Genomic DNA, 11180 nt, shown 5'->3' on the forward strand with positions numbered 1-11180 from the left:
GGGAGAAACAGATGAACTTTACTTAAGTCTCTGAAGGCTTAAGGAATGAGATTTATTCTGGGTGGTCCCAAGGACGGGTACATAAGTGGCACACTGTGGCACTCTGGCTTCATTCAACCCAGTGCCTGGCTCACTGTAGGCTCTCTTGATAGTGATAGCTGGTAGGGTTATTCTTAAGGAAGAACTGACTCTCAGCTGATAGGCTGTCCCAGAAAGGGGTGAGCTTCGTGAGGTCAGACTTGTTAAGTCAGAGAGTGAAAGGGAATCAAGGATTGGAAAAGTAGAGTGCTGGGCAGACTTTGGGGCCGGATAGTAAACACTTAGGCAGGACTGGCTACAGAATTTACAGGATCCGGTGAAAAACAAAAATGTGGCGCCCCTTGTTAAAAAGAGATTCCAGATTTCAAGGTGGTGGCCGCAGAGCATTAAACCGAGCTCGTGGCATCTTCGAAGCTGGGGTCCTGTGGGTTGCGTGCCCAGGAAGTTGACCCGGGTTTCAGGCTCTGGGGGTCATACAGTCTCTGTCACAGTGATTCAACTCTGCAGTGCGAAGCCTGAAAGCAGCCACAGAAAGTACGTAAATCAAGGAGCATGGTTGTGTGAAACTTTATTTATAAAAATAAGCCGCCCTGTTCCTTTGCAAGGGTAGTTACCAAAATTGGGGAGACTGGCCCCTGCCACTGCTCAGGTGATGTCCACCTGGCTTCCAGGTGAGAGAAGAGAGATGAACCTTTGCCAGCCTCAAGGACCAGCAGTGACAGCGCTGTTCAGAAACCACCCTGGAGCGGCTCTGGGGGAGGGTTTGTGTGCACGTGGTGTGAACAGCGGTCAGCGTTTTGTTTCAGACCCAGAGCAGGCCCTGATCCCTGAGAACAGCAGGGGCTTCGGCCTTGGGCCTTGTGGCTTCGTTAATAGAGAGGCCTGATGTCCAGAGGGGATTCTGCAGGCAGGGGTTTCTGCGTCTGCCTTGGAGCTGCGTGGTGGCTGGTCCAGAACCCCTCTGATGTTCCAGAGACTGGATGCCCCGAAGATGTTTCCGTCTGGAACATCACGAGGGGATAAGATGAGAGAGAGAGACGCCTCTGCTCGCCCCATCTCTGCTTTGTCTCCTATAGGATCGGGTCTCTCCCTCGGAAAGAATCCACTCCGCCGTAATTTCCACCTGAGCTTGGGAAGCGAGCTGCACGAGGAGCCCTGGCGATTCAGAGAATGCCCCCACCTCACAGACAGTGTTTAAAACCGGGCGAGCTCAGCTCCTCTGTATCTAGGGAAGCTTTCCAGGGGCCATTTCTTCATTCAACACGGAGCGACTTGGTGCTGGTGTGTTCGCTGTGCTCAGTGGATGGGGACCGCAGATGAGTGACCCGCTATCTCAGCAAACGCTTACTGGGTGTGTGGCTCAGGGCCGGTGCTGAGGATGCAGCGGAGAAGAGCCCGGGAGCCGGAGCCGGACGACTGTACGGTTCCCGTGAGAGGTAGACACGAAAAGCCAGGGACCAAGGCAGGGCCCGGCCTAAAGCGGCACGTGGCAGGCAGGCGGCGGGTCCTGGAGGCCGTGGTGGGGGGATCCACGTGGTCCCCGCCTGGAGGAGTTTGCTGCCTCGTAGGGGACGCGGGAGGCCCCGCAGCACTGCAGACCCCGCGGAGTGTGATGAACTTGCAGGGAGCTGTGGGCGGACACTCTTCCCGAGCAGCCGGCCTCTGCTGCTGGGCCATTGCAGTGGGCTCGCCAGAGCAGCTGGAGGAGGTGAGGACGGCTTGTTCTCGCCGGGAAGGAATCATTGCCCTCCTGCCCCGGGGTTTTTTTTTAAAGCAGGGCAGCTTTTAGGAGTAATATTGTGTATGGGTTGAGCTGTGACCCCCCTGAAAGATGTGGAAGGCATCACCCCCAGTACCTGTGAATGTGACCTTATTTAGACATAGTCTTTGCAGATGATCAGGTTAAGATAAGCCCATTAGGGTGGGCCCCCATCCTGAATGACTGTGTCCTTGTACAAAGGAAATACGGGCACAGGGACAGGTGTGCCCACAGGGAGGACGTGATGTGAAGCTAGGGGTTGTGTTGCTACAAGCCGAGGACCTACCGGAAGCTGGGAGAGTGGCCTGGAACAGGTCCTCCCCTGTGCCCTCGAGGGAGTGTGGCCCTGCAGGCACGTTGATCTCAGCCTTGTAGCCTCCAGAACTGTGAGACAACAAACTTCTGTCGTGTAAGCCATTCTGTTTGTGGTACTTTGCTACGGCAGCCCTAGGCAGCTGGTGGGGTGGAAGGACCCGAACCTTTAACTGTATTACTTTCTTTTTGCTGCTGTAACAAATGACCACAGCTTATTTTAAAATAACACAGAAATTTCTCTCTTACAGTTCTGGGGGTCAGAAGTCCTCAAATCAAGGGCTCAGCTGGCCAATGTCCCTTTTGGAGGCCCCAGGGGAGAATGTCCTTTTTTTTGCCTTTTCTAGCTTCTAGAAGCCCCACGTGTTCCTTGATTTTGAGCCCCTGCATCCCTTCAACCTCGCCTCCAAATCAGAGCCTGTGTGCCAGGCTCTCTCCTCCCCTCTGTGCCGCCTCCACCCCGTGCCCCCCTCCAACCCCACACTTCTGGTCTCCTGGGACCCTTTGCTTCTTGCCTGTTGGCGTATGAGCACCTAGATTCCTTTTGAGCCCTCAGCATCTGGCTCTGTGGGCATTCTGGGCCCCCCAGCCCAGGGCAGTCTTTCTGGACAGCAGAGGCTCAGCTGACCCCGAGCTGAGCAGAACCTACCAGTCAGCCAAAATGCATCTAGCTCCCAGACTCTGCTTCCCTGCCTCTTTTATATATGAGACTCTCCTGCCCTCCCTCTTTTTTATATGCATGTTAATATTTGCAGATGAAAAGCAGATTTGGGACTCTACATAAGGCGGGACTTTCCAACAGCCAGAGCTCTCTGGGGATAGAGTAAGGTGGTGTACCAAGCCAGCTCATCCAGAGATGGCAGAAGCCTGTAGATCTTAAGATCTTGGACTTCTGAGTCAAGCTGACCTGAGAGGATCTACCAGTTGTATGACTTTGAGCCTTAGTTTTCTCCCCTAGAACATAGGAATGGTAATAATAGGATGAAATGAAGACAACACCAGGGTCACAGACTTAAATGCCCTCAAGAGAAGTGAGCAAAGCAGGCCAGGTGGAAGAAACACAGGGCTTTGGTGGTCATCTCTCTTTTGATAAGATCTGGGGACAAGAAACACACCCTTTTCTTTTTTTAAGCTGTAGGGAAACTAATGGGGCAAACATTAATGATTACCCAAGGGAAGCTCCGCTTCAGTGTGGGCTTTGATAGGGGGTGGTGGGGACTGTGAAAACTGGAGCTCACGGGCCCCACTGCCTCACAGAAGAGGGGGGTGTTCCAGCTTGAGGATGGAGCTGAATGGCTCAGTCTAAGTGAGGAGGGGCTGAGTGGACGCGGTCCGGGGCTGTAGTCCTCCTGGGCTCTGAAGAATCAATGCCCAGACCACACCCAGGCCAGTTATGTCAGTATCTCTTGCTTAGAACCTGGCATCAGTCATTTTTTAGAGCTCTTCTCTCAGTGATTCCCAGTTTTATTTTATTTTTTAACATACGTTTAATCTTTATTTTTATTTTATTATTTTAAATTTTTATACAATTTTTAAAGGTTACTTTCCATTTACAGTTATTACAAAACATTGACTCTATTCCCCACGTACAGTACATCCTCGAGCCTCTCTTATACCCAGTAGTTTGTACCTCTCAGTCCCCCACTCCATATTGCCCCTCCCCCCTCCCCACTCGTAACCAGTAGTTTGTTCTCTATATCTGTGGGTCTGCTTCTTTTTTGTTATATTCACTAGTTTGTTGTATTTTTTAGGTTCCACAAACAAGTGATATCATACAGTATTTGTCTTTCTCTGTCTGACTTATTTCACTTAGCATAATGCCCTCCAAGTCTATCCATGTTGCCGCAAATGGCAAAATTTTGTTCTTTTTTATGGCTGAGTAGTATTCCATTGTATGTATGTATATGTGTGTATATGTGTGTGTGTGTGTGTGTGTGTGTGTGTGTGTGTGTGTGTATATATATATATCACATCTTCTTCATCCATTCATCTGTTGATGGACACTTAGGTGGCTTCCATACCTTGGCTGTTGTAAATAGTGCTGCAGTGAACACTGGGGTCAGTGGTTCCCAGTTTCAGAGCCAGCAGTCTGGCAGTGGGGAGGGAGAGGACACGGCCATGGGGCCCCCTGGTGACTGGGGCCAGGGAGAGAGACTGGGGGAGAGAAGGGGTCTGTGGTGGGGATTTGAGGGTGAGTGCTATCGGCTGTGTGATTTCCCCTGTGACCCCTCACTGTCTTCATAAAGCTTCACATGTCCCAACGTGCCTGTTATCGTGGGCTTTGGAGGAAGTGGCCGAGTTCAGTATTAAAATGATGTGGGCTGAAACGGCTCTTGCAGATAAGAAGGGCAGCTGCCTAAGGACGAAAGGCCAGTATTCTTGTGAAATTGCTTAGCTGTGGCTGGTCTTTTATGGGAAACAGTATAAACTTTTTCAAAACTCAGACCGAAGAGTGACACAATGTATATTTACAATGAGAAAGGATCTTGACAGATTGGAAATTAGGAAGACAGTCTTCAGGAGTTACGGAGCAAGTGGCCGGTGTCAGCATTAGAAGCGCAGGGTCAGTTGCTGAGGGAGGATCCAACGTGAAATAAAATGTCCCATCCGCTATGAGCTTGGTAAACTCTGGCTTAAAATTTAACCTTGACTGGCTCAAAGGAGACAAAGATAATAGGCTGTGTGGGAAATGACTGTCAGATGTTTAATGGAGTGTTAAAAAAAAAATGTCCTTGATCACCCCTGGAAAAAACATTTCGGGACATTTAATAGGATCATTAAACTGAGGCAGCCGAGGAGACGGATTCATTAGATTGCATTTATCTGATGAACTTGGCACTTCTGCCAGGTAAATAAAAGCCATTCTTACTGGAATAGAACTTTTGTGGTTGGAGACTGGCCTTACTGTGTTCAGGTAGACAAGGGCTTTGTTTCGCTCAGTCATGTGAGGATAGCCCTATAATATTTCATTTTCATGTGCTATGGCGCTGGCATGGGCTTGTAAGGAGAACTTTGAGGCAACATGCATATTTCCATCCACAGTTTGTGTACCGTAGCGTAGGCACAGCTAGTCTTATTTGGGAAAAGGGGACATCCTTTCGACAGACCTCAATGTTATCCCATTTAGTGGACCAGGCAAAGAGTGGTTCATTTGGTTGGTTCCCTGGAGCCAGCGAAGTTGGGGAAGAAGACGGTGGCTGGGATGTGGGAAAGGGGCACACAGCACAGTGTGATGCTGTGATTTATAATAACAAATACGTATGTGGTCTTTGTCCCCCTTCTTGGCACAATCCCACAGCCCGACGACCTCCCTGGAGGGGAGGGAGCCAGACATAGAGCAGTCGTCAGTGGCCAGTGATGCTCAGTTGTGCCTATGTAATGAAGCCTCCATAAAAACCCAGAGTGGAGCTGGGAGAGCTTCCGGGTTGGTGAACACGTGGAGGCCCCAGGAGACAGGTGCCCCCAGAGAAGGCACGGAAGCACCCAGGTGCCCCCTTTTCCCCGTGCCTCGCCCGACGCATCTCTTCCCTCTGGCTGTTCCTGAGTTCTCTCTCTTTATAATAAACCAAAAAACTGGTAATCTAGTAAGTAAAATGTTTCTTTGAGTTCTGTGAGCCGCTCTAGCAAATTAATCAAACGCGAGGACGGGGTCGTGGGGACCTCCGGTCTATAGCCAGTTGGTCAGAAGCCCAGTTGAATTGTCGGACACCCAGCTGGGGTCGCAGGACCGCTTGGTGTTGGGGGCAAAGCGCACATTGGAGGGAAGGACTGGGCATCTCGCCCTGGAGCGGTGCTGAGGAGAAAGCGGCTCTGGAGGTGGGGCAAGGAGACCCAGGGAGATGGGGGGAGAGAGTTGCAAACTCAGAGAGGAGGATGGAGCCAGAGAGGGAGAGAAGTGTGGAGGGGAAGCAGTGGCCTGGTACGTATGCACGTACGCTGCCCGGGACGGGTGTGTTGGGGATGGCCGGGGGTTGGGGGGTGGATTTATCTAAAGGGGTTGCAACAGGACAATCTTTCTTTTAATCAAGTCAGGTTACCTGGAGTTACGGAGCCTACAGGACTTTCAAGGTTTCTGAACGTAGATTCTGAGGCATTAACAGAAATTGATTCATGGGAAATGAATAGGAACTGGGAATAAGTTGTTCTTTTGAATTTAAGTATTTGGAGCATAGTGCCTGGCGCCCAGCAGGAGCTGTATAGATACTTGTTGAGCGAATAAATGGAAGTAATAGCACACAGATTCATGTCTGGGAAGAGATGAAGAGCAGAAATGCTCAGCCAGAAAATTCTGTGAATGGATTTTCACAGATGATAGAAAAAAAACTTTGCTTTGTTAAAAATGTTCATGTGAGCTACACAGGTCTAGGACCCTGGCATCTCTGGGCTGGCTTCCCATGGACAGAAGGGGAGGATTGTGAATCAGGGTCCAGCTCCAGTCAAGTTGAATGTCTGCTCCACCAGGAGGGAAGCAGCTGACAGCAAATCAAGGCTTTACATAGTTCTGGAAGCTGTTAGGAGTGGCTATTGTTATGCGCACAGAATGACTCATGTCACAGCTGAGTCAAGAAATCCGAGCAGCTTTCAGCTGGATTCCGAGTTGTTTTGAATTGACATTTAATATTAAACACAGAAAATCTTGAGATGTGTGTTTTTGAGAAGAGGAGATATAAATTAGGCTGTATAAATTCAGGTTCATCCTGGCTTTGCTACATACCCAGAGTGACTTCAGGCAAGTTACTTAATCTCACCATGTCTCAGTTGGCTCCTCTGTAAAATGGGGTAATTGTGTTTTCTAACTCCTAGGATTAAGCGAGTGAACGTATGAATTAAGGCATGGAAAAGCACCGTAGTGCCTGGTACGTGGAGAGAGCTTGATATATTAGTTATTGTTACTGCTAATCAATAGTAGTAATGGTTTTCCAAACGGAGGGAGGGGTAACATTTGTTAGTTCTCATTGGATCTCCATCATAACTCAGAAGGTGGGAGCTCCTGAGGTCCAGAGAGGTGCAGTAATGTGCCTGAGGTCACACAGCTGCTGAGTGGTGGTGCTGATTTGGACTCGGTGATGTCAAAGCTTTCCCTCTAGTTACAGGGTGCTTTGAAAGAGAACAGGATAACCTATGGTTTGCAATTGAAGATGGGCTTTTGGTGGAGAGTGGGGAGCCGCCTCTGCAGAGATGCTACACACGGATTCTGGGACTATTTCTGCAAGTGGGTTGCAGGATCCTGGCTTGGAGCGTGAGATAGGAGATCCTGGGTCTGATTGTGTGAGCTCCTTCTAGACCTTCCCCTTAATGAGTCAGTCCCCCTTGTGGGTGGGGAGATCATGGGGGTTGCCTTGGGGCTGCAGCCAGGAGGGGAGGTGCTGGGGAGAGGTCCTGGTGGGTGGAACTGACACCAACATGGTCAGCAGCATGGGAGGCTGCACACTGTGTCTGAGCTGTGTGTGTATCAAACCCCGGGGAGGGAGACTCTGGTGGGTGAGCCTGGGGCCGGGGAGAGACATGGGATAGAGCAGCAGCAGTGGCCAGTGGGTGTCTGGAGTTAAACTTTAAACAACCATAACAACAACCAGCCCTGCAGAGCCCGGGTGTTGGTTGATGGTAACATTTTTTGGGACATAGGTCAGATTTCCTCAGGTGAGTCCCAGAAATTTGGGGATGGAGGTAGGTGGGCTGGCATCCAGCAAGACCGGGCAGTATCAGAGACACCTGGGAGATGTTAGTGGCTCCTTTCACTGAGGAAGCGCCCAGGTGATGCCCATGCCCCATCTAGTGCTGTCTATAGCTGTCCCTCTGGGTGGACAAATGGCAGATCCCTAACCTACGCTTTCTCTGCAGAATGCTTGGTAGGGGCCTCTGCCCTGGCCTCACCAGCTGCACTCCTTGCCTGGTCTTTGGTCCTGCCCCGATGCACACCCCTGGGGCTCCTGCACTTTGGAGGCAGCCCTCCAGAGTCCCCTGGGTACCTGGGGACATGCAGGCATCCTGGGTGCCTTCGCTTGGGCTGCTGTAACACAATGCCATAGACTGGGTGGTGTAAGAACAGACATTTATTTCTCATAGTTATGGAGACTGGAAGTCCAAGATCAGGGTGCTGGCTGTTTTGGTTTCAGGTGAGGGCTCTCTTCCTGGCTTGTAGACAGCCGCCTTCTTGCTGTGTCCTTACATGGAGAAGTGAGAGAGTGCGCTCTCTGGTGTCTCCTCTTAAAAGGACACTGGTCCTCTTAGAGCAGGGCCCTACCCTTATGACCTCATTTAACCTTTATTGCATCCTTACTTGAAATAGTCACATTGGGGGTTAGGATTTCAACATATGAATTTGGGGGTGGGGGACACAACTCAGTCCAGAGCACTGGGCCCACCGTGCATGCAGGCTGTTCTTGCTTTGCTATTGTAGGCTGTTTCTGCCAGCTGACACCTTAGGCTTCTCTGAGGGGCCAGCACCAGGCCTGTCCTTGCATACCCCCCAAAGTCCTGGGACCTCCCCTCAGGCGCCACGAAGAACTCCATTAATGCTCAGGGTGGCCTTTGAGATTCTGCAGCTCAGCAGAGATCAGCCAGGGAGGGGTTGCCTATGCTCATCCTGCTAGCCTTCCTGAGCATACCCAAATGGTTCTCCTAGGCTCCCCCGACTTGGCTTGGAAAGGATCCCATGGTACCTGCACCTGCAGCAAATTCCCTTCAAAAATCGCCACCCTTCCCTTCCATAGGTAGTGGCAGGTGATGGGTTTGACAATTAAATATCCTGTTTGACCACTTTTGAAGCAAACACTTACGTAGCCCTCACTAAATGCCAGAAGTTGTTCTAGGTGCTTTACACATATTATCTTGTTTAATTCTTACAAGGAATCTTGTTAGAAATGATAATTAGCCTCATTTTACAGAGGAGGCAATGGAGGCACAGAGAGGTTAGGTAACCTGCCAAAAGTCACACAGCTTGTACGTGTCAGAGCTAGTGTTTGAATCCCAACAGCCGGGCTCTAGAGTCACGGCCTCTAACCACTGTTCTCCGTGGCGTCTCAGAGGCTAGGATGTAGGTGTTAGCGCTTCTCTCATGAGTGAGGAAAATGAGGCTCAAAAGGGGAAATGACTTAGCTGAGTTTTCACAGCGCATAGGTGGCAGAGCCCAGATTCTAACTTGGGGCTCGTGACTCCTAGCCTAGAGCTCTTCCCTCGGGGTTATAGGTTGGCTTTTGAATACTTTCAAGCACAGTGAGACATACAAGACTACTCTCAAACTGACTGCAAGCACGCTTTCCTTCACAGTGGAGGCCTCTGGGATGTCTTGGGTAGGCTTCCAGAAGAACCCACCCCAATTCGCCACCACCCCCTTGGAGTTCGTCCTACACGCACTTCTCTGGAGCGCTTGTCAGAGTGAGCATTTTCTTTTTTTTTTTATTTTTATTTTTATTTTATATTGGAGTATAGTTGATTAACGATGTTGTGTTAGTTTCAGGTGTAGAGCAAAGTGAGTTATACATATACATGTATCCATTCGTTTTCAGATTCTTTTCCCATATAGGTTATCAGAGTGTTGAGTAGAGTTCCCTGTGCTATACAGTAGGTCCTGCTTGTTTATCTGTTTTAAATATAGTAGTGTGTATATGCTAATCCCAAACTCCCAGTTTGTCTCTCACCCACCCTTTCCCCTTTGGTAACCATAAATTTGCATTTTCTTGTCAGAGTGGGGCCAGGAGCACTGGGGCCACCTGATTCCCCAGCTTTCCTGTGCCTCCTGCCGCCTGCCCTCCCCCAGCCCCACCGTATTCACACCACTGATACGCTCCTCCGTCCTCCGGCTTGACACTTGGCATGAGTCAAGAGCCCATGGACTGCTCTGGACCACGCTGGCTGCTCTGATAGGCGCCCCGATCATAATAACAGCGTCAGCCTGCTGACACCTGGAATGTAAATCCCAAGTCACCAGGTTGCTCCTCACCGCCCCCCGCCCCACTCTGCTGACCATTTTACCTGAAAACGAGACGGGCTGGTTGCCAATTAACACCCACTAAAGCATTAGCTCATGACTGTCTAAAGGTTTTATATCTTTTATATCGCCCCGGCATCTGCCTGAAGCTCTGTAAATATTTGTTGAGCTAACGGGTGAGTCAACTTTCCCAGGACATTTTAACAGAGTATTCTGGAAGACGCCAGAGCCTTCCGTGAAGGCATTAATCTCTGGTGGTAGCATCTTGGGTGTCACGCCAGCCGCTGTGATTCAGGGTGATCGCCCGGTTTCTGCATCCTCATGTCCCCGTGCCCAGGCTCCTCCCCCACCTTGGAGGGGTGCAGCCACTGAATGAGACCATTGCATTCATATCACATTCATAAATGCATGACGGGAATCTCATGCCGGCGCGTGGTAGAGGCCACAATAGGCCACCCCCATCATGAGTTCATCAGATTTATATGTCAGCTGGCTCTATCCACAGGAGCTTTGTCCCCTGATACCACAGCCTTGGATGTTGAAAGCCCTTCCCCTAATTTCCAGGTGGCTGGAATCCAGACAGCTAGCCTGTCCATCTGGCTGTCTGTGGCCGTGTGTCTCACCCCTATTCCCACTCGACACTCAGTCACTCACCCCCTCAATTTCCATACCCTCCAACCCACTAAACCACTAACTCTGAGCACGCGTGGTTCCAGGGGCTTGAATGGAAGTTGGTGGTGGAGTTGCAAGCGAGGTTACGTCTCAGACCCGCAGCCTCCCTCCCATCCGCTCCATCTTTTCTTTTCTCATTTCACTTCCCTCGTGGGGGCAGAAGGGTGCATTTTTCTCCTTGGTTTTTATGGAGACCGTTTCTCCCCTGCTGCCCCAAGTACACCTCTAATCTCAAGCCCTTAGCAAGACTTGTAGACCAGTGGTTCCCCGAGCGTGGTCTGTGGACCAGCAGCACGAGCGTCCCTTGGAAGCTTGTCAGACATGCGAATTCTTGGGCTTCGCCCCAGACCAGGGTGGGCCCAGTGATCCGCATTTAGATGCCTGCCCTCCACGTGATCCTGACACAAGCTCAAGTTCAGGAGCCTCTGGACAGCCAGTGTTCTTTCTCTTGGGAGGTTTCTGGTGAAT

This window comes from Balaenoptera borealis (genome assembly GCF_965194805.1).
Source record: "Balaenoptera borealis genome assembly, chromosome: 12".
NCBI lineage: Eukaryota > Metazoa > Chordata > Mammalia > Artiodactyla > Balaenopteridae > Balaenoptera > Balaenoptera borealis.